Raw genomic sequence first — 24,859 nt, forward strand, 5'->3', positions numbered from 1 at the left:
GTACTCAGATCGCAATTCCAACAACCTTTACTTATTTTAAGCACGGAGATACCTTTTTAGCACTTGGCATAGCACTGTGCGGCTTGTTGACATATGGCTTGCCATGGTGTGGTATGAACATTGACATAAACAACGTGTTGTTGGCATAATTTTGCAGACTTTTAGTCGTTGAGTAACTATGTGACCCTTGACAAACATTATATGATAATTTAGATGTGGAAATAGTTTATTTGAGGGTTCACTATGTCTTATACCGAGTGCAGGCCTAAAAATGGAACTAACCGCATTCTTCCAGTAGCTGAAAGCAGTAGTTTGGAATGCCTATTTCTTTGTATGCTTGCCTGCTTATTATAGTATTTTAGCCAACAAGTGTGTTCTGCAGTTATAAGATTGGTCAGGTTAGTTTTGCTACACCACCTCATTTAAACCTTAACATGAGGTGTCAGCGATGTGTTAAGCATATTATTTTTTAGCCGCATGTGTTTAGGCATGCAGTACTTAATTTGAGAGCTGAAAATCACGTATTAGACACAAATTTTTCTGATGTGTGTGTGTGTGTGTGTGTGTGTGTGTGTGTGCGCTATATACACCTCGAACTTCGAAATTTCTGGAGTGACCCAGTATTATACGCAACTGAGTACCAACTAGGGGAATTACACAAAAACATAGTGAACAAATAAAAAACATGCAATGGATGCAAGAAGTACTTATAATCCAAAGTGCATATATATATTAGTTTATGCAGTAATATTAGAAACAAAGATTCCTTCACTTAAGTTGGTGAATGAAAGAACCCCAAAATGAACTCCCATTAAGAAAATAGGTTCAGCCACGAAGCCTCAACGCAGCAATTCGCTTACTCTGTGAAAAGGCCTCATAACAAATAATACGATAAGGCAGTGCGGAAGGCGAAGATGAAGCACACCAGTGTGCTTTGGCGAGTTCAAAGAAGCCAACTGAATAAATATTCCATAAATGAGAAATGCTTCTGAAAATAGGTAAATGGCCACTCAGGATACCAGCTCGAAAACCATCAGTAGCTCCTTATTATATTTACTGGCAACATAGTTACAGGATTATCAGGTCGTTATGTACTCGATACCACACAGCCTAATTACTGCTTGTTCCGATCAACGCGCCCGGCACCCAGCAACTGACACTAATATACACCTAACATGCCGCTATACGTACGTAGTATTGGCCACTCTATCGTGTTTACCACTACAGACCCGCCGATACCACTGCACCTACAAAACAACCTGTTATCTTCACTTAGCGATGAAGCCCGTATTGATCACCACTCACCTCCCAAACGCCTCACTGCTCAGAAGCTTAATCTTAATCTTGCAGTGTGTACGCCACAGTACCCACGGCGATTGCATAGAGGAAAAACTCGAAAAACATCGTCTTTCACATACCGACAAACGTAACAAACTATTGATCGTCACGGAGCAAGGATTACTGGCACACGCCAAAAATCAGACGCCATACAACTAAATGGAAAGGTAGCTGAAACAGCAGGCACCCTTCAATTTTAGGTAAGCAAATAGTGTAAGTTACACCCTTCGTTAAGTTTTTACAAAATTCAAGGGAAGCATGTGTTTTGTTTTTTAACATGGCGCCATTTCACGCATTTGAAGTGAAGGTTACATATTTTTTCGATTTGGAAATACTGAATGTCTTTGAACATGGTGGCTATATACTGCTCGAACTGTTTCGTTTTAATAGGCACTAAAACACTGCATTGTGATTGGCTGTTTCATGGTAGAACATTGCGCTGTGTTCGAGGAGAGGCGCATGATTCACCGCCATCTTTGTCTCTGGCATCATAGATAAGGGGATGTCGCTTGTCGCGTGATAGATAAGGGGGCGTGCCATCTTGGGTTTTTGTAATTTCCCGCCACTGACAATGATTTCAGGGCTGTGACTGCAGTGCTGACTAGCAGCAGAAACTTGAAAGAGTATCTTACTGTACTATTGACAGATGCATTCTGTGTTCTGCCAAGCTCTGCTGCAGCATGCTGTTATGGTCTGAACTGTCTTGTTTGTGGAGTCACGTGGACTACAGGCATCACGAGCGCGCTGTTTGTACTTGTAAGATGATTTCTACAATGTTACATTTTGACGGTCATTCCCTTGCTATAAGACATTGGAATTTATAATGAAACTGTAGCTTGCCGTAATAGTTCGTCGCGGTGTTTTCTTTTTTATCCAAGGTTAAGATCCGTTGTTCAGAGAATAAGGTTTGTTTCCATGATCAAGGTTCAATATCGATATTTCATTAATTACTATGTGAACGTTGACCATGGTGCAAATTAACCTCCCTCTTACTGAACATTATTACGAGAATTACTGCTTGTATGGGTTTCCATTTCGCACACATTTTCATGTTTTGTGTAATTGCACTCCACATGGTCCATTGACGAGTGACCGTAATAGTGATATTCCAGTTTCTTTTTGGATTATTGGTTAATAACACGAAGTCATTGTAATGTTGTCTTGAATAATTTCCATCCCAAATCGCTTACGAAATTTACAACGCTTTATGGTTTGTTCCGATGTGTTCCTTTATACACTACTTAAATCTGCAGTTAATGCGAGCACAAACTATTAAATGCTTTTTGCCTTCAGCAGAATCGTCATTCAAACAAGCTGCTATCATCATCTTTGCATGTACCAAGTAACTAAGTGTTCCAAAGAACATCGATAATTCATGCTGATCCTGAATGTGTTTGGAGTGACTACTGTATTTCAGGTTCATTTCTGAACAGATATTAGGCTCTACAAAGCGAGGTGTTACATCCTCATGACACGTGTTCTTATTGTAAGGGATGACACAAAAAGATTTGTAGATTTTGCTAGGAAATTAACTGTGATTATAATGTTGCATTCAGTTAAAATGTGTTGCAAGCCCGTTTTATATTCTTCGTTGCTCCATGAAAGCTCAAAATGCTTCAGATGGCTCTAAGCACTATGAGACTTAACATCTGAGGTCATCATCCCCCTAGGCTTAGAACCACTTAAACCCAACTAACCTAAGGACATCACACACATCCATGCCCGAGGCAGGATTCGAACCTGCGACCGTAGCAGCAACGCGATTCCAGACTGAAGCGCCTAGAACCGCTCGGCCACAACCATGAAAGCTCTCCCTACTTCTGAACATATCAATCAAATCTAAGTCAGATCGGGTTAATATTCACTCTTGTTTCAAAATTTGGCACAAATAGGGGCATATTTTCAGGGCAGTTTCACTGAAGTCATATCAGTTATCCACTCCTTTTGGTTAAAAGAAGAAATAACAGGCTTTCAAGTGTTATGGAAACACAAGGGTATGAAAGGAAAGAGTGTTGCCAAACGAGTACAATCGAGCACACGTGCAAGAACCGCCAAGCTGTAAGCATGTCTTTGCAGATCGAGCACCATTGGTACTAAAAGCAGTGGAAAAGGAATCGGATACTGAATAGTTTGTGTCTTTGAAGATGAAAAATGTAACGTGAACTCCATGGAGTATAGCAAATAATGAGAAGAGTCATGTGTGAACTTCTCTGATACCGGAAATATGCACATGGTACGGCCGACGATAACTACGAACCGCCTCTTCACTTCGTCTCTTCCAGGTAAAGTAATGACTTAGTGCTATAATACAGGGCACACTCTTTAAACGTGTTTTTGTATTCAGTTTATTGCGTTAATTTAAACGTTTTGTGAACAATGAATTACCTAGGGCATACTACGTGGGATAGGTTCCTTTTCTGAGTCCTTCACTCAAATTTAGTGCCATATCGTTGAGTACCATTTGAATCTCATTTCTACAGCCTCTTTAATAACAGAATTCCAGTATGCAGCTGCTGGTGGCAAAATTTTTGTCTCATCAAAAAATATTTTGTTTTTATTTGTGTAGCTGTGCTCAGGAATTGCAAATTTCTCAAGTTCAGGATTTTTCATGTGCCGTTGATGTTCTCCAGAGCGATTGGAAACGGTACAGATGGACTGAAGGATGCAGTTGCTTCTGTACTCACAAGGGATATTATAAATCCCAGGGACCTGAGCCCGCAACTGTCCTTAATAGTCACAGCAATTCCTTTACCTTCTTAGGAGGTCGGATAATAGCTCTTATTCCTCGTCTTCCCATGGCTCTTACCTATTTTGCTACGTGCAGCACCGATGAAAGAAAGGAGCCCAATCGGTGGCCCATCGCGTGAATGTTCAATATTTTCACGTTTCCATTTCTTGCAGAGCGCCGACTTTATGTCACGTGAACTAGAGCCGTTCATTCGGGATACGTATTCAGATGATTAATTTCGGAATCCAAGTGGTGCTCACCAGAAATAGCTGTAGCTCCGTTTACCGGTGTATTTAAAACGACTCTCCTCTGGACTGGATGGTGGAAAATCTGCATGAGGTGATATAAATCAGTGTGCGTCGGTTTTCGATACACGGAATGGCGAAGTCCATCCGACTTTCGTTGTATCAAAACTTCTGAAACTGGCGCATCCGTCCTCTCTGTGTGTCAGCAGTGAAATGGATGTTTGGGTACATTTTGTTCACGAGTTCAGGGAAGCGCTCAAGAGGTTGGAACCTGCGTGGCCAGATCATAAACGTGTCGTCAACATAACGATAAAATGAAGACAGGAGAAATACAGACAAATTTACAACGCCTTACTCGAAATTTTCCCTAACACTGGTGGAGACGACAGAGAGCCCCTAGCTATTCAGTAAGTCATTTCATAAAATTTACCTCCATACAAGAAGTAGGTGGTATTCAAAGCACGTGGAAACAACTTCATTGTTCCAGGAGAAAAGTGCCCTGCCATCACTTCCCTTGTGTCTTGTACTGGAACATTTGTAAAGACCGAGAAGACATCCAGGCTGACTAGAATATAATTTGGGCCAACCCCACATTTTCTTAATGAACATGTGAGAATTTTTAATTTGATGTTCACCGCACCTAACTAACGGAGTAATTACTTGGCTAGATATTTGGCTAGCCTATAGGAGGGAGAATCATATGCACTAACGACAGGTCTCAGTAGCACGCCTACTTGGTGGATATTAATCCGTACAGCCTGGGAGATCTAGGAGATAGACATCTGAAAATTTTCACAATGTCCTCTAGTAGAGCTCCACCGTTTTTCAATTGCATGTCAGAATACGGTTCCGTTTTAGTCTTTATTCATACATTATACTTTATTATGAGATGATGATTCCTTTAGTTTCATTTCGTTGTTAAAACAAAGAAAACTACCTAATCAGAGTGGCAAGGTGTTTTATAATAGAAAATTTTCTTGGGAGTCTTTATTACAAAGTTTTAAAAAAGCAGTTTATCCAAAATTATCGTTTGCATAGTAATCATATTGTTCAAAACAGTATACGCCTGTTTCGGACTGACGACCGTAATTTTAATTGCCATACTTTGTTTTGCTCTTCCACGTAAAATTTACAAAATAATCTTCATCTGAAGCTTGTTTGTTTTGCGTTTCGCATTCCATTTCAAAATTATTTCCACGAAGTCCGATTGATTTCAGAAATATAGGGTTACACGATCAAAGTCAAAATGTGTGTTTTCTGTGATACGTTTTTAAGAAATGTCAAATCTTTCACAGATGGGTTTAATTTTGCATTATTTCTCCATATTAGCTTGGCTGCAGAAAACAAATTTCAGAGGAATTACAGGTGTATGTGATGCAATCATCAATTGCAGAACATTCATTTCACACGCTGAGACATTCTAAATGGCCCACAAAATTAAGATTCGTTCTGCACACACACTTACAATTCACTCTATGTACAGTCTAATAATATAAAAACTGTATTTTGTTTCTCTCCACTGAAAATTTGATATTTTAAGGAAATTTATTCATTTACAAAGCTATGAAAGCTGTTGACTGTAAATTTATTTGATGAATCCATATTTCAATACAAGGTGTTCGAATGTTATATACGAAAACGAAAAGGGTGAGTAGAAATAATAGAAACAAGAAATAATCTTAATAAACATAGGTCTAGAAACCAATGGTTCCCCAATACGATGTTTCTGGAAATGCCAATGTCACAATACAGTTAACGTATAATCACAGCAATGAAATTAACGTACTCAACTAACTGACAGCGATGTGTGCAGCGAATCTGCAGCATAAACGTTGGATATTCTGTACTTACTCAGGCTCACGAAATAACCAGTGGCCACGAAAAACTATACAGCGTGTGATTTTATTTTTAAGTGTGTGCCTACATTCCTCACCACCGTCCGAATTTAAATATTTTTTATATTACTTTTGCTTCGTTAATATAATATATAATGAACTTCTTTAAAAGTTCAGAAATGTATCTCAAAATACAGAAAAGTACACTACTGGCCTTTAAAATTGCTACACCAAGAACAAATGCAGATGATAAACGGGTATTCATTGGACAAATATATTGTACTAGAACTGACATGTGATTACATTTTCACGCAATTTAGGTGCATAGATCCGGAGCAATCAGTACCCAGAACAACCACCTCTGGCCGTAATAACGGCCTTGATACGCCTGGGAATTGAGTCAAACTGAGCTTCGATGGCGTGTACAGGTACAGCTGCCCATGCAGCTTCAACACGATACCATAGTTCATCAAGAGTAGTGACTGGCGTATTGTGACGAGCCAGTTGCTCTGCCACCATTGACCAGACGTTTACAGTTGGTGAGTGATCTGGAGAATGTGCTGGCCAGGGCAGCAGTCGAACATTTTCTGTATCCAGAAAGGCCCGTACAGGACCTGCAACATGTGGTCGTACATTATCCTGCTGAAATGTAGGGTTTCGCAGGGATCGAATGAAGGATAGAGCCACGGGTCGTAACACATCTGAAATGTAACGTCCACTGTTCAAAGTGCCGTCAATGCGAACAAGAGGTGACCATCACGCCGGGTGATACGCCAGTATGGCGATGACGAATACACGCTTCCAATGTGCGTACACCGCGATGTCGCCAAACACGGATGCGACCATCATGATGCTGTAAACAGAACCGGGATTCATCCGAAAAAATGACTTTTGCCATTCGTGCACCCAGGTTCGTCGTTGAGTACACCATCGCAGGCGCTCCTGTCTGTGATGCAGCGTCAAGGGTAACCGCAGCCATGGTCTCCGAGCTGATAGTCCATGCTGCTGCAAACGTCGTCGAACTGTTCGTGCAGATGGTTGTTGTCTTGCAAACGGCCCCATCTGTTGACTCAGGGATCGAGACGTGGCTGCACGATCCGTTACAGCCATGCGGATAAGATGCCTGTCATCTCGACTGCTAGTGATATGAGGCCGTTGGGATCCAGCACGGCGTTCCGTATTACCCTCCTGAACCCACCGATTCCATATTCTGCTAACAGTCATTGGATCTCGACCTACACGAGAAGCAATGTCGCGATATGCTAAACCGCAATCGCGATAGGCTACAATCCGACCTTTATCAAAGTCGGAAACGTGATGGTACGCATTTCTCCTCCTTACACGAGGCATCAGAGCAGTGTTTCACCAGACAACGCCGGTCAGCTGCTGTTTGTGTATGAGAAATCGGTTGGAAACTTTCCTCGTGTCAGCACGTTGTAGGTGTCGCCACAGTTGCCAACCTTGTTTGAATGCTCTGAAAAGATAATCATTTGCATATCACAGCATCTTCTTCCTGTCGGTTAAATTTCGCGTCTGTAGCACGTCATCTTCGTGGTGTAGCAATTTTAATGGCCAGTAGTGTAGTATCCTATGATAACACTATGGATCTCAGATGGAATCACTCAACTCATACAAACAGCTGGGTGCAACACTATGGAGATATGAAATGTAATGATCACATAGACTTAGTCGTAGGTAAAAGAGGTGGCAGATTTTGGTTCATTGGTCTAATACTGGGAATATGCAGTCAGCCTATACTGAAGAAAATTTACAAAACAATCGCACGACATATTATGGACTATTTCTGGAGAATGTGGAACTGACAACCAAGCGGAACTGACAGGGGATATTGAATGTATATGAGAAGGGCATGGCAAATGGTCACAGCTTTTTTGACCCGCAGCAGAGCGTCACAGGTATGCTGAAAACTTGAACTGGCACACTCTTGAAGACAGACGCAATAACGACACGAAAACCTACTTACGAAATTCCAAGAACCAGTATTAAGTGAAGAATACAGAGATATTTTTCTGCCCTATACGTATCAGTACCACAGGTGCTGCGAGAACAAGATTAGTCTGCACAGGAAGGCGTTTGTTCTTCCCGCACATTGTTCGAGAGTGGGATGGCAGAGAAATTGCTTGATGATGGTTCGACGAACCCTCTACGTGACAATTAATTGTGAGTTGCAGAGTAGTCATGTAGATGAAGATATAGCTGTAGTTGACCAAATGATTTCTGCCTGATTTAATTACCATAATTTGTTTCTCGATATGACTGTACCCAATTACAAGCGGTGCTCTTATGTTTATGGAAGTCTAATCTTAATTACCATAATTTATGTCCCAAAAAATAGCAGCCCCTATTCCTTAGCCTGGAGATGTTAATCTATTAGAGAGGTAATTGATCCCCATCTCCAACCCCTCCCTCCTTCCCCCCCCCCCCTGCACCGATCAGGGTAGCCCTTATGATCAGATAGACTCATGATGTGTGTTCTCATTCAGGAGACTAACTCTGACAAATTCAAGCGATATTAGCAATTTCATTTTTGCAATTTGCAGCAGAGTATTGTGGGCATTTCTGCAAGCACTCCAACGTGTGACCACCTCTGATCGCTATTTACACTTTAGGGGAATTTGTTATAGTTTTGGGGGAATTTGTTTGAATTTTGATCGACTGTTCCCAGTATTCCAAATACCCACTTTTCGACTTCATCCAAACGCACGTGCAGATTATCATAAGCACAAGATATAAATTTTGAACAGTTAGCACCGTACATTATTTAAATAAATACACTCTTATCCAAATAGTTTAATGCGTAACAATTACCACAGTGCATTATTGAAACAAAAATTCTCTTCCTACATATCAGGTCTCCATTTCACAGTTAGGTACTTGTCCTTGTATTATTTGTGTGTCATAAGCTATGATGTACTTACTGTGACGCCACTATTAGGTCATCTAAGAGAAGTCAAACATCAGTGACATTATTGTCGATGTGTGTAAGTAGTGGCGAAAAAAAAAAATCCGCGTAGGAACGTTTCTATTGGCATTTATTTATACACACAAGACGTCGTTAAACTACACTAATATCCAGCACCTATGTTTCTGCCACCAGTAGGATAGGAATGGTAGAAGTATGTACCTTATTTCAAACTAACATAACACATCTTATGTGAAGGGCTACTTGAATATTTCTGGTATCTCAACTGCAGATTTTTCAGCGCTCATTTAACTTTAGGACTCTGTTTCTCAGAATGAACAAAAATGGACTTGTACCACTATAGAAATAAGCCCTTCCTGTGATCAACTCCATAAGTGCGTGCGACCTCTGCACTGTCCGTCCGGAAATGCCGCCACTCGCAGCTATAGCCCAACGTGACGCCTCCACAGCCACTGCCGCTCTAACGTCACACTGCCGCCTCCTCAGATCAAATGTACGAGTGTCCAGCGTCAGCATCATACGAGTGTGGGGGAATAGCCAAAGGCTTCCACCGTACATGTCCGTAGCAAGCAGTGATTGGAACTGACAGCCCTCTGTTCTAATCCTAACCGTTAAATAAAATCTAATACTCGAAGAAAACGATATATATAAAACTTAACAAAACATACGGGAAACTATTTCCATCTCAGCAATCTGTAGTCCACATTCTGCGTACACTACCTGAGTAGAAGTCACCGGACATATTAATATGAGACGTGTACACTGAGGTGACAAGAGTCATGGGTTAGAGATATGCACACATACAGATGGCGACAGCATCTCGTACACAAGGTATAAAAGGGCAATGTATTAGCGCAGCTGTCATTTGTACAACGCGACTCATGTAACAAGGTTCCCGACGTGATTATGGTCGCACGACGGGAACTAATAGACTTTGAATGTGGAGTGGTTGCTGGAGCTAGACACATGGGACATTCCGATTCGGAAATCGTTAGGGAGTTCAGGCATTACCTCTCACCACGGACAACGCAGTGGCCGACTGCCTTCACTTAACGACCGAGAGCAGCGACGTTTCCCTACAGTTATCAGTGCTAACAGACAAGTAACATTGCGTGTAATAACCGCAGAAATGAATGAGGGACGTACGACGAATGTATCTGTTAGGACAGTGCCGCGAAAATGGTATCATGTGCTATGGCAGCAAACGACCGACACGAGTTCCTTTGCTAAGAGCTCGACATCGTCTACAGCGCCTCTCCTGGGCTCGTGACGATATTGGTTGGACCATAGAGGACTGGGAAACCATGGCCTGGTCAGATGAATCCCGATTTCAGTTGTTGTGAACTGATGGTGGGTTCGAGTGTGGTGCAGGCCCCACGAAGCCTTGATCCAATATGTCAACAAGGCACTGTTCAATCTGGTGGTGGCTGCATAGTGGTGTGGCTGTGTTTACGTGGAATGGACTGGATTCTCTGAGCCAAGTGAACCGATCGTTCACTGGAAATGGTTATGTTTAGCTACTAGGACACCATTCAAGAACTTCATGTTCACAAAAATACGACGGGATTGTCACTGGGCCACAGTTCTTTGCGATTAGTTTGAACAACATTCTGGACAGTTCGAAGGAATGATTTGGCAATCCTCATCACCCAACACGAATCGCATGAAGATTTATAGAACATAATCGAGAGCTCAGTTCGTGCACAATATCCTGCACCGGCAACACTTTCGCAATTATAAACGGCTATAGAGGCAGCATGGCTCAATATCTCTGCAGGAGACTTCCGAAGACTTGTTGAATCTATGAGACTTGGAGTTACAGCACTACACATGGCAAAAGAAGGTCCGACACGGTATTAGGAGATATCCCATGACTTTTGTCACCTCAGTATATATCGCCAATGCACTTCGAAGATGTGGCAAATCTACACTAAGAAGAGAGGTTACTCTTCCTATCTACTGCTGTGTGGTACCGAATCATTACCAGATATGACTGTCTAATGACATCCAAAAAAATTCAAAGAAGGGAGGCTCATTTATGCATATCACGAAATGCATGATAGAGTGCTGGGGTTGACAATCTTAAGCCACATACGCCTGCACGCCATTCAGCAGATTATTTGCTTGACTGCACTGATTCGTTTCAGCGCGTAAAAATATGAGTTTCGGGTCAGATTTTGGAATGGCTTTAGCAATTTCGTAGCAGGTGGAATTCAAATACACAGACGAAATCGACGGGTGCGTCCATAATATTATCTGCTCAAAAGTATCCATACACCGATTCGTGGATACTGATCTTGTCTGCACCTTTTATTAATCTGGCCTGGTAAGGCTCCCATGCTGACGAGTAATACTTAAAAATCGGTCCGTCAAGTTATTGTAAGCCATCTCCTTCGTGGATGCATTACATTTCCTTAAGCTTTCTCCACTAAACCTCAATATGGAATCTGATTTTTCTACTATTTACTTTGTGTAGTCATCCCATTTCAGATCGCTGCAGATGGTTACTTCCAGATACTTTACGATTGCTATGTAGCAAAATAATGCAGTACGTATTTCTTTGTTTGTGCCCAATTTCACTTTTATGGAGTAATAAACGCCCCGAAAGGTAATTTGGCACATTGGATTTGGAAGGAATATCTTTCAAGTGATGATACATAAAAAAGTTTCCTCATATAAACGTTGATATATAATTTATCTTCTTGAAAACAGTATAACTGAATTTTGTAATAATTTTCATTATACCCCACCACCATTAGTTAAGTCTGAAAAATGATAACATTTGCTAGAACATATTCTGAGGTGTGGGGTTGATCTGTTATTCTGTTATTCTGCACAACGGATTAATCTGAGATGTACCCTTTACCCTGTGGCTCCTGCAAGATGCAATTTCCACCCCCACACTACTACAGGAGTCAGACAGACGCTCCTAACGTTCTAAAGAGAAATGCCTGAAATACATTCAGCAATAAATATCTTCTGGAGTCGTCCGCTGTAAGGAAATGACACAAAAATTCACAAAATTTCTTACGTAACTAGTGGGACACTTGGGTACTGGAGTAGAGCTAGTTAGTGCAAGAAAAACACGAAACTAACGAAATTTATTATTTATTTTGCAAAAATTCTGAGAAATCACAATGCCACTTTTAGTTATGAACTGAACAAGTTATATCCTGGTTCTTTTCAGAATGTGAAGTTGCCTCTCAAGGATAGGATTCGGTAATGAAATTTCTATACAAAGTTTAAGATGGTTGTTGACTTGGCAGAATGGCTGAGAGGCGCGCCTACTCAACTTGAATAATTATCCTTTAGAATGTTGCTAGTTACGGTCGAGGCTGTCACGTGTGAAATGCAGTGAAGTGTTCTGTTGTGGAGGAAATATGGGGCTCACAATAGCTGTAGTGCACAATACCGTAAGCTGCGATGACTGCTGTCTGCGCCGCTCGCTACTGACAAATAAGATAACTCTCGTTCTATCTGGACTGACCTTCGCCAATCAAACTCTCCCTATGCCTTGATGAAGTCAAGGATTCCTATTTGCCCCTAGTCTAACTATTGGCGTGGTACACCGGTCAGATAACCAGCCCACCGCGATGCCACTAAAAATTCGCTGGCAGGCGTTTAACTATAACTCTGTCCACTCACATCGCCCAATAAGTGTGTCAGCCAACACAGTGAACAATGCTTAATCGCAAGGACTCAATATAGAGTAGCACTTTGATTCGCTCTCGACAGAGGTGCTCTCCCAGTGAAGTACTGAGGAGAGACTTGTTCCTTGCTCCAAGAGCGACAACAGAACGGCGCCTCTCCACGCCAGACGTGAAGGGGTATATCTTTCGGTCTCTTCCATTATTGCTTCAGCTAAAGGCATCAGAAATATCGTCTGCCAACCAGCATTGCTCTTCTAAAATGGGAGAACGACGTTTCGTTTAAAACGACCAATCTGGAAACCTGTAGCATTGGCGTTTGGCGTTTGCTGTCTCCCTGTGAAAATCTCTGAAACTGCGTGCTATGTGTAAAGAATGCGTAGTCTGGCCGCTCCCACACAATGTACCGGAATTTGCTTTTAAGCCAAACACTGGGTTTTTCCCCCCTTTCACTCGCGCCCACACTGTCCGCTACAGGGGCGGTCACCGGCCGACATAGGCTGGGTCGTCCTCTGAAGTGACCGGAGTCTCGTTGTGCAGTTTCTCTCCCGAACTAAAAGCTTCTGTGACCGTCGTGTCTGGACTGTATGTGTGTACGCCAACCTCAACCTCGAGTATTTCAACGACGGTGCGCTTACTTGTTAATTGCATATCGTTTACATGAATTCATGCAACATTGACTTTATCTTATCGAGTTTGGGTTCGAATGAAGTGTCTTGATGTGTGGAATATGATTGTGAGGGCAGAATACGTAAGCAATGAAGGTCAGGAACCACGACGTCTTACAATGTATTAGTGAATCCTTCAAGGTACAGTCGTGCTCAAATGTATCCGAACGACTTGAATTGCATTTCGCCTGATTCGCATGCAACCCACATAACGCAGCTGTATAGCAGGTCCTCTAATCACTCCTCGCTACAGTCGTTTGACTATTGAAAATGGTTCCAAAAAGTCAGCACTAGAAAACACTGCTCTGTATCGCAATAACTCAAGGTGTAAAGTAATACCAAGGTTCTACAAATATCAGGGAACCCCTTATCACAGATAACACTGTCCTTAAGGCTTATAAGCTCACATTTATTACAATAAATGACATACCTGAAATGTTACCTACCGGCCGGAGTGGCCAAACGGTTCTAGGCGCTTCAGTCTCGAACCGCGGGACGGCTACGGTCGCAGGTTCGAATCCTGCCTCGGGCATGGATGTGTGTGATGTCCTTAGGTTAGTTAGGTTTAAGTAGTTCTAAGTTCTAGGGTACTGATGACCTCAGCGGTTAAGTCCCATAGTGTTCAGAGCCATTCTGAACCATTTGAAATGTTACCAATCTCATTATTACGTCAGATAGGTAATGCACGTAGTAAGTTCGTAGTATTCATAATTTCCTCTTTAAAGTAACATACCATACTTACTGTTTAACACAAATGACATTAAAAATTTAAGTTGTTACCGAGCAGCTAGTTGAGAATATGTATGAACTTCAAATGGCATGGCGAACCGTCTCTTTCTGCATATGGATTCAAACCCAGGTTCTGTAGACTAAGCAAAGACTTCGTGACTGACGGAAACTAACAGTCACTCCTGACTAGGCATACAGAGAGTGATATACCGCCATTTTAGACAGTATCAGTTAGCAAATATCAATTTTAAATTACATAACGTAAACATTTTTAACGGACGCGAATTCCTACCCAGCATCCATTGTCCTTGTTAACGAACTACGAGAGATGATAAATATTGCTTCTTCACAAGTAACTTACTTGCAATGCCATGAGAATAAAGCTTTGTGTTGGACAGGGTTCGAACCCAGAACCTAATCGGATTGTTATCGAAACACAATCAACTGTAACATATCGCATTTTCTCGGCAGTTGCTAGATGTTTCAATTGAAATGCCGAGACGAAACATTAATTTTTCCCTTCCCAGGATTCCAACCTGGAACCTATCGCTGTTATATTCTAGAGAAAACGAACGTTAAATATGGGTTTGTTACCCCAGTAGTGACATGTGTGCATGTTTGAGCCAGAAACAATATGACGAAGAGTTCAGCGCTGACTGGGAATCGAACGCCACACATATCGTTGTTGATTGCACACAAAGAGACGTCAGCTACCAAATTTTTCTCCACCAGCAGCTCGGAATAACAATCTTGAACTTACAGTGATCTCGCAAATAGTTCTGTGTCTCACTGGGCGTCAAAAACGTCAGATATCGTTAGTGTTGACAACGAATGAAAATACATTAAAAACCTAAATTATTATCCACCAGCAGAAAGGTGTTCTCATGCTAGAGCTTGATAATACATAATGGAAACTGTAGCGCCAGGCTAGGATTCGGACCCGTTCACGCGCAATATGTGGAGATGTTGAGGAATCTGCAGTTTTGAACAAACACGAAATTGTAGTCGAGCTGTATTGTCAAGAATGGGTCAAATTTATCGTTAAGGGCGTTCTGAGTTGCATTCCCAGTTCAGAACCAATTTTATCGACATACAGGAGCTCAAATAAAAGATGGAATAAGTGTCCTGTGACCGTACATAGAGTTTGTTTCGTCACTAGAAATAAATAACTAGTATAAGGAAGGTTACTGCTGATAGAGTTTGTACGTGACACGACTTCTGACTTTATTGGTTCAAAACTGGTTCAAATGGCTCTGAGCACTATGGGACTTAACATCTGTGGTCATCAGTCCCATAGAACGTACAACTACTTAAACCTAACTAACCTAAGGACATCACACACATCCTTGCCCGAGGCAGTATTCGAACCTGCGACCGTAGCGGTCACGCGGTTCCAGACTGAAGCGCCTATAACGGCACGGCCACACCGGACGGCCCTGACTTTATTGTGGTTCAACCTAACGTCTACTTCGTAGAGAAGGAATATCATGTTTAACGTGAATTTCAGACCACAATGCTATTATACCTTCTTCACTTGGCGTAGCCAGATGAGAATAGAATCTGTCTCTCCTTATCAAAAAATATCAGCAGAAGTTGGAATCGAACCCAGACCATGAGTAGGTGAACCAATCATCAATTCAATAGACCACCAAATCACACAGAACTGCCAACAGTGTAGGATGCAGAAATTGAAATAGGAAGTGTTCCTTTCCACTTGAGCTACTCTATTCCGGTGTCTGTTTGTTGAAAACGTCGTGCAGTGCAGAAGAAAAGCTGTAACTGTCTGTCTTTCAGAAGTTATCAGTCTAATGGAAGTTTGAACATAATTCTATTCACTTCTCCACCCAAAATAGTCGCATGTGGAAAAAGGGCTAACTTCTGCGACATTTTGTTCTTTTCAGGTTTAATACATGGCCAGGCAGTAGATGCATCTCCAAAGTTTTGTATTATCTATGGGGAGAGCGCATCGTGCCCAAATACGTCAGAAAAGTATTTTCTACATTAACTGTCGTGTGGTAGTGGCATTTTGTTCTTCATCAAACTTTGTTTGACAACTTTAATTCAGAACAAGTTTTCTACTTGCATGTAATCAATCATTGTCAGACTGTTATAGATAACATCAGAAAATTCGCATGTATCGTACGTTTTTCACCATTGCACTATGAGCCGAAAGTATTTTCTTGCGATTTCCTTGTCGATGTTTGATCTGACTGCTTGTAGCTCTTTCACAGAAGGGATAAAAATGTTGCAGTTAGGGAGACGGGAAACACAAACCTACACAGACGTATTTTACATGTGAGCGCCATACCACAGAGCTAGGGAAGATGCATAAGTCGGTAACACCTTTTATAAGGTCAATAAGGACTAGAACTCGTAAACCGCTATTTAAAGGACGAGATTAGCTGCGATTTTCACGTGCAACGACTTTCCTGGGCTGAAAACGATAAATTTACAATCTTTTGTTACACCTCAAGCGATAATAACTCAGATTATTCAATGGAAATGACAGGAAAAATCAACTGAACTTTGAGGCTAAATCCCTTGCACACCAGGAAGTAACTCGTCGATCACAGAATTGCCTTGTTGCCAAATCTCAATTACGTTATCAGCAGGAAGAAGACGAACCGATGTGATCCTACAGCGGACTGGGAAGTGACCATAGCTGGCGGCTCAAAGACGCGGCTGCTACGACCAGGATAACGTAATCCGTCTGATTCACATTTCTGTAACTAGGTTTAGTGATCGGAGCGTAGTTACTAATAATACTCAGAACTGACTGAAAACTAAGCATCATAAATCAGTAACTCTCATAGTTGTTTTTATATTTCTTTCGTAAGTGTACTCAAAACTAAGAAACTCATTGACAGACGTTTTCGTGCCTCGCCGATAGTCGAGCACAACAAACAAATAAAAATGAAACAAGAATGTGTGTGTGTGTGTGTGAGAGAGAGAGAGAGAGAGAGAGAGAGAGAGAGAGAGAGAGAGAGGAAGAGAGAGAGGAGAGAGAAAAGAGAAGAGAGAGAGAGATAAAAATAAAAAAGAATGAGATAGAAAGTAAAAAATTGTTGTAAAGAAATTGAATCATGGTATGTAAAGAAATCTTTCATTAAAATGACACGTTCCACATCATTAAGAAATGTCGTATTCATAATCTATGGAACATGTACTGATCTAATCATATCATACTGCTGACTATCCATGAAGAGGCATGAATTACCGAAATTTTCGCCAATATCAGTAACGTAATCTAAACTTCAAAATAAAAGACGACTGTTTTTGTAATTAACCGGGACTCCTATTAAGACCCTTTCGTCCCTACGAAAGATGTCTGATATGCCTCCGTTCAGAAGTACCAAAGTGTGCATGCATTTAAAGGTGAAGCGCATGATGTGAAGTTCTCTGACGGAGATACGAACCCAAAACGTAATCGGATTGTTAACTAAGTAAAATCAAATGTTGCATATCGGTTTTTCTTACCAGCTGCTACGTCTTTCAATCCAAAATAACGATACAAGTTTTTGTCCCGAGTGACAATCGAACCGCACACATGCCGTCCTTCTTTATCATCCACGAATGCAGCTTAAGTATCAATTGCTTACTCACCAAGAGTAAGATGTGTGCGTGTTTGACCAGAAATAACGACACCTGATTGCGACTGTTGGCAACACATGAACAGACATTAGAAATGCATGTTAATTTTCACTAGCAGGCCGGTGTGCACGTGATTGGGCTTGAAATGAAATTATGAATACTTTTGCACTGGGTCCGGATTCGGACCTTTATACTTACGTTTGGAGTAAACCTAGAGAATATTGCAGTCTTGGGAAAAGGAACGAAATGATTGAACTATGCCGTTCCGAGAGATTCAGATCCTCGAAAGAGGAGATACGAACTAGAATCAGAGTCCTGCACCAAATTTTTCAACCTCTGTAGTTCAATCAAGTACCAGCAAAATAAGAGCTCTGTTCCATTAAATGGCTATCGGTTCATCAAATAAATAAAATTTTTGACTCAAATAAGTTTACTGGCGACAGTATGACTGTTTACCATGACTTCCGCCTGTGCCATTTCCCAACGAAAACCGGCTCTGCCCAGTTGGTAATGAAGAAACGTGATGTTTAATGCGGATTCTGGACTATAACATCTTTCTCTTGAGGTTACCAGAGGTAAAGGAAATCTATTAGTGCCTCTTAAAAGTAAATGCCTGAACCCACGCGTTGCACCTGTGATAGTTCGTTCCACCAGACCACTGTAGCCTCATTTCCCAGCAACAGGGGTGCGCCGTAACGGACGATGTGCTTAGCTTACATAGCCTCGATGTGAAGCCATTTTGAAATTTTCACTAATTCAGCAAATTTCTTAGTTCGAGAAAATCCACTGTGAAGTGTGAATTTACTGGATAATTCGATTATTACCGTCATTATTACTTTCATTTTCATCATACCTCCGCTGGAACGCATGTGCTTGAAGATTATTTAATGCCTTTTGGTCGTTATCGAAGTAGTTGCCCAAGAAGAGGTTCTTTCGCTTTTCATGTAAATATCAAACATCAGCAATTACTCATAGATTACATTAAAACTAAAGTAATTGATGAAGACGTTATTTGATAACAAAAACGAGCTGCCTTTCTTCATTTACTTGCGCCTAGAAATGGCTGTCGAATACTGACAAACTAAAAGCCAAGGGATCTTACTGCCTTCCGATATACGTCGCTGTCAGTTCTTCCATATGATTTGGTCGACGTGACCTGTTTCAAGTTGTGTATGGCAGAGAATGTTTTAGAAAATCAGTTGTTTTCTTTTGCAATAAACAGAAAAATTTTCATTCTAAGCTACCGAAGCTGAAAATTTTCGCAATATTAGTTCAAATGTAATATTTGCTTCTATAACGTAGGAAAGTATTTCACAGTTTCTAAATCCCGCATCCGACTCATTGACGTTACAATTAATCGCTGACCATAAATTATTGCTCAGAGTGACACCAATTTAAGTAACCTAATGTAGCGAAGACTGTTTGCCAGTGCTCTTTCTCACCGGAAAATATGCAATTCACTCATTGGGCTCCAATAGTACACTGTAACAGTAATTTCTGTGTGTATGCAATGCATACGGATTGTAGAATTTAGTGGTGCTCTCTCTTCACTTCTGTACACAATATGCCTGACGTAACGGGCGCCGGCCGCGGTGGTCTAGCGGTTCTAGGTGCTCAGTCCGGAACCGCGCGACTGCTACGGTCGCAGGTTCGAATCCTGCCTCGGGCATGGATGTGTGTGATGTCCTTAGGTTAGTTAGGTTTAAGTAGTTCTAAGTTCTAGGGGACTGATGACCACAGATGTTAATTCCCATAGTGCTCAGAGGCATTTGAACGTAACGGGCTCTTTATCATCACAGGACCTGGGCAGTGCAACATCATACTGACAACAGTAGTGTACTTATACTGACAACCTCACTGTTCGTTTCAGCTGATTTTGTAATCATTTAAATAAAACAACCTTCCAGTGGGAGACATTTCGTCCCCCTTTTCCTTCTGTGAAATTTGTCTGTAAGCTTTTTGTCTTCCATCCAGCGAAATGCGGCAGAGTACGGCCAGTAAACGATTCACAAACCACGATTTAGTGCCATTAAGACGATTTCTTTAAACATTGTCGTAGCTGAAGGAATTTAGTTTCTTCTTAAACCTTCTTATGCAGCAACGTTCACAGATATCTAAAATAGGAAAAGCTCTTTGTCCAGGTACGAAGCTTCTAAAACAAACTTCCCACAGTTTGTGTCAGGTTGATCTTTTCGTCCGATAGCACCGGTATCTACTACCTTTGTGTGTTATTGCTCGGAGTTCAAAAAGCAAAATATTTATGCGTGCTCCCACGAGGTATTAGTTCGAGGTCGCTAGAAGGCTAACGAATTGTAATCAAAGTACACTGAGACGCCAATTTGTCTGTGGTCATGGTGTTAAGTAGACAGAAATAGTTGGGTGTTATTGCCTGCATCACCGGCATCCCATTGTTGTCTTCTCTTACTGAGATTTTCATATTACTCTGGACACAAGACACCGAGATAAATGTGTATATTCTCCGTGACGAAACATCCCACATTCCAGTCATCCTGATCCATTCGTTACGCGTATCGGCAGCAGTGAGTGATAGAAAATCTGTTGTGTGGTGGCGAATAACAATAACAATGGTAGTAATAACAAATCAGTAATGTAGGATGTTTACTGCATTACAGACAATTGTTAACGATTAACAAAGTAACCAAGAAAGGCTGAGTATTTAATTGTCGCACTGCATAGGTGTTCTTACCACTTTGTTACTGAATTCTGTTCTGGTTGTTTGCAGAGAGAAAAGAAAGAACCCTGTATCCATACATGTCGCTAGTACGAGATACTACCTATCAACTATCCTTGCTTTACATCACGAGACGAACATGGCGTCACCGAGCTGATATTTGAAATACATTTATGTTTTCTCTCTCTGTCTCTCTCCCTCTCTTTTTATTTTTATTTTTATTTTCTGATGAAAGCATCGAGAAGTGCGAGTAATAAGAAGTAGGTATATAATCTATTTACAGTTATTTTCATCGGGATACATAATGCAAAAATACACCGTTTAAGTTATTACTGCGTAATTCCAATTATTGACAGTCTATTCGTGAACTTGCTCGGATTCAGTGGGGTGAAACCTATCACAGAAGCAAGCAAAACACAAATATTTCTTGCACCATGCGCAACACACAAACGAAATCTCGCTGCACTGACGTGTTGTCCAATATATTGCTCGGAAAACATATCTGATTCATTTTGCTAAATACAGCTCTATCAGATATCAATTTGGATGCGTACCAAGTGTATAAAAGTGTATCTTGAAATATGCACAAAGGCACATTGAGGTATTCGACTGAAACATAGCCATGACCAAGATTGTAACTGGGGTCGACAGCATCGTCGTCTACCACCTTGACAACTCGAACGGTGATAGTGCTCGGCCGGTTACTTACGTTTACTGCTGTCAAAGCTACAGCATGAAAACACAAAAATGTTAATAACCCGAAGATCACTAACATTCGAACACATAGTAAAGTAATGCAGTCATCAGTCGGAAAAGTGTTTTGAACACCACAGAGCTTTAATAGGCACGGTCTTGTTGGAGATAGTATGCCGTTGCTTTCTTTCGACCTTTGAGTTGACTTACCTAGCCAGTTAATAGGGTAACCTACACTTTAACGTGGCTTTCGGACCACTGTGCAACTTGGCATTTCTCACATCAACAAACACTGCTGCCGTTGCACGTAATGAATGGACCAGGATGACTGGAATGTGGAATGTTTCGTCACGGAGAATATACACATTTATCTCGGCGTCTTGTGTTCAGGGTAATATGAAAATCTCAGTAAGAGAAGACGATAACGGGATGCCAGTGATGCAGGCAATAATATCCAACTATTTCTGCCGACTTAACACCATGACGACAGACAAATTGGCGTCTCGACCTCGTTCTAATACCTCGTGGGAGCAGGCATAATATTATGGTTTTTGAACACCGAGCAATAACACACAAAGATAGTAGATGGAAGGATACAAAGAAACAATCAGACTCATGGGTGTGGATCCAGTTCATCATTAGAAGACGAAACAGGAGGGAAACATTACGAAAGCAATGAATACGCTGGTTAGTATACATTATTTGTGTAGATCTGAACATGAAAAAGCGCAGATCTGCACAATGTCCGCATCTGAAACACTTTAGTTTCTGTCTTAATGGGCATGATCTTTAGTTTCTTCTCTTCTGAATTTTCAAATAAATTTATTATTACGTGGCACAGAATAATTACTTAACTGTGTTTCTTATAGTTTCCATTCGCACCAACATTTTTCTGCATTCTCGTGCAATTAATGAAATTCTACTTGTATGATCACAAGACTGCACATAGATGCAATCGATTTCGAGGTGTAAAGTGTTTGTTATCTTACTTTTCGTGACAGGTTGGCAAAGTTGATTTCCAAAGAATTTTTATTTTACTGAAATAACTTTTTGTCACAAAGTAACAAGGTGTTTTATTCGTATATATTTTGTGGGAAACTGTAATCGTGATGGAAGATTATACACCTGAATGTTTCACATAACTGGTAGAAGAAAATGCTGCATATTAACCAAACCCCATGCCTCCTCTCCATATCCTCCTATGACACGTGCATGGGATTCTCCTCGCATACCGCTACAGAGCTGTTCCTAGCACAGCTGAGAATTGGCAACATCGTCACAAACTTTTGGCAACACTGTGACGGTGCAATCACTTCTACGTATGGTACTGAATTGACTCTTTGAATGCTCCCTTTCCATTTGAATGACTCGTGCTATATAATACTCATGTAAACTAAGACATTGAGACTGAATATTCAATTTTTTGGCTAAAGAAATGCTATTCTTCACATAAGTGACAACTTTTATTATCTTTCATGATGCGTTATGAGTCTGAGCGACCAATACCATGATGAGAATGGCGTGCTGGCAGCAGTGTGTCCGTAGCCCTGTGGTACCGCCCGTGTCTCTTGTCGCAATGGCTCAATGAGTCGTCAGTTCTAACCGTGGTAGGGGAGAGCGTGTGTGAGCTTTCTTCTGATTTATTTTATGGAACTACAAATTTCCAGAAAAAATGCCGTAACGAAATCGGAAGAAAACCTTTACACATCAAGTCCTCTTGGTAGCTTGACTAAGTAAGTTGTGTTAATGGTCATAGATCTCGGGTTTTTGACTGCCAAGCTGCTTCACAATACAAGCGTCTCAGAAGAAATTCTAATCGACCATCAACGATACGAATTTCAATATTGTTCTTCACTTAAGACTCACATGCCAGGGTGATAAGTGTGAAGGAAATGAAGCTCTTGATTACTATAGGGCCTCTATGCTAAATTTCCACAGTAGCAATTAGGAACTCTCTGCAGACATTTGCTAACTGTGGCTCTAACAACTTGCTTCTTCTCTGGGTAGCTTCGAATATGGGCAATTTTGTCGCCTTAAATCCAACTGAATATTTTAAATATCACTTCTGAACAGCGTTTACTTCTCCATTAATTAATGTATGGTCCTCAAAACAAGCAATTTGCCTGAGTAGCTATAGAGCAGGTTATGAAAGGTATTGACATAATGTTTTGCATCCATTTACCATAGGGAATAAAAGAAAGAAACCAAACACATTACATTGCATTTATTCTCTGTGCCTTGACTAACATATATGAATCCATGACAAAAATAAATTATTTGAATAATCTCCTGTGAAAGGAAAAAGAACAGGATATGACACTTTAATTATAGCGCACTCGATCAGACACAATGAAATTAATTCTGTGCCACACTGATGTATTGCGTACTAGTGTAATAAAATACTCACCAAATAAAAACGGTTTTGTGCCTCCGTTGCTATCGAGTGTGAAACAGAAATCGTAGACAGATATTATGGGTCACCACTCAACAACATAAAAGCATTTTACACCGTGGAGAGTGAGGAGTGGAGAAGATGTTGTTGGCAGAAGGCGAGGCAGCGCAGTGCCTCAGCTCCTGCCGGTAGGCAGTAAACGGGTCCCAAGAACTCCGACGCACGTGGTGTTCAGAGGCAGATGGTCGGCCAAGAAAGCTCTCGCTAAAATATTGTTGAACCGAACTGTTATTACCAATGTGACAGAAAGCGAAATATTTTGTAGATTCGCATGAAATACACTCAGAGCTTCAGCACCGAGAGGAAAGAGGCGATAAAAATTTTGTCAACGTGTGCTTTCGGTTGCTAGACGTCGTATTAGCTACTCTCGCGTTTTACCTCAAGACTATGGTCGTATTCAAGAGTGATGGACTCAGGCTGGAGTCAAGACTTTCTCCGGGAAGTGCCGCAGTCTACAATGCTCCCAGATGGAGCATATTGCCGGACATAGAATTCTTAGGGAAGCACGACTCTATTGTCCACTTACGTGAACGACCCGGCGGTCAATTTTTTTGTCTAAGACTGTATCTACAAGACATATTGCACGCTGAAGACCCAGAAGAATTAACAAAACAAAATTAGTTTATGAGAGCAACGTTAGCTACAGCGTTCGAAGTATTCATAGTATTGTATACGTGTGTAAATGTCTTCCAATGCCCACTCAAGGAAGACAAGGATACACAGTCTAGCTTCAATATTATAAATAAGCCTCAGTTTGTGGATGAACTCAGCTGATAATCATTTTGAATATTTAGCAGTATTGTGCCCATTGGCGTTAAACTAGTTTTCAACCAATGATTCCCACAGCTACAGGAACACTACTTGTGATATCTCTTAGATATAATACTTACACAGTGCTATCAGACGAAAAGATCAACCTGACATAAACTGTGGGAAGATTGTTTTTCAACCTTTGTACCTGGGTAATGAGCTTTTCCTATTTTAGATATTTGTGAACGTTGCTGCATAAGACGATTTAAGAAGAAACTAAATTCCTTCAGCTACAACAACGTTTAAAGAAATCGTCTTAACGGCACCAAATCGTAGTTTTTGAATCATTTACTGGCCGTACTCTGCCGCATTTCGCTGGTTGGAAGGCAAAAAGCTTACAGACAAATTTCACAGAAGGAAAAGGGAGACGAAATGTCACCCACTGGAAGGTCATGTTATTTTACTTAAATAATTACAGATCCAGCTAAAACGAACAGTGAGGTTGTCTGTATAAGCACATTACTGTTGGCGGTATGATGTTGCACTG

The sequence above is a fragment of the Schistocerca nitens genome, chromosome 3 (genome assembly GCF_023898315.1).
Source record: "Schistocerca nitens isolate TAMUIC-IGC-003100 chromosome 3, iqSchNite1.1, whole genome shotgun sequence".
Taxonomy (NCBI): domain Eukaryota; kingdom Metazoa; phylum Arthropoda; class Insecta; order Orthoptera; family Acrididae; genus Schistocerca; species Schistocerca nitens.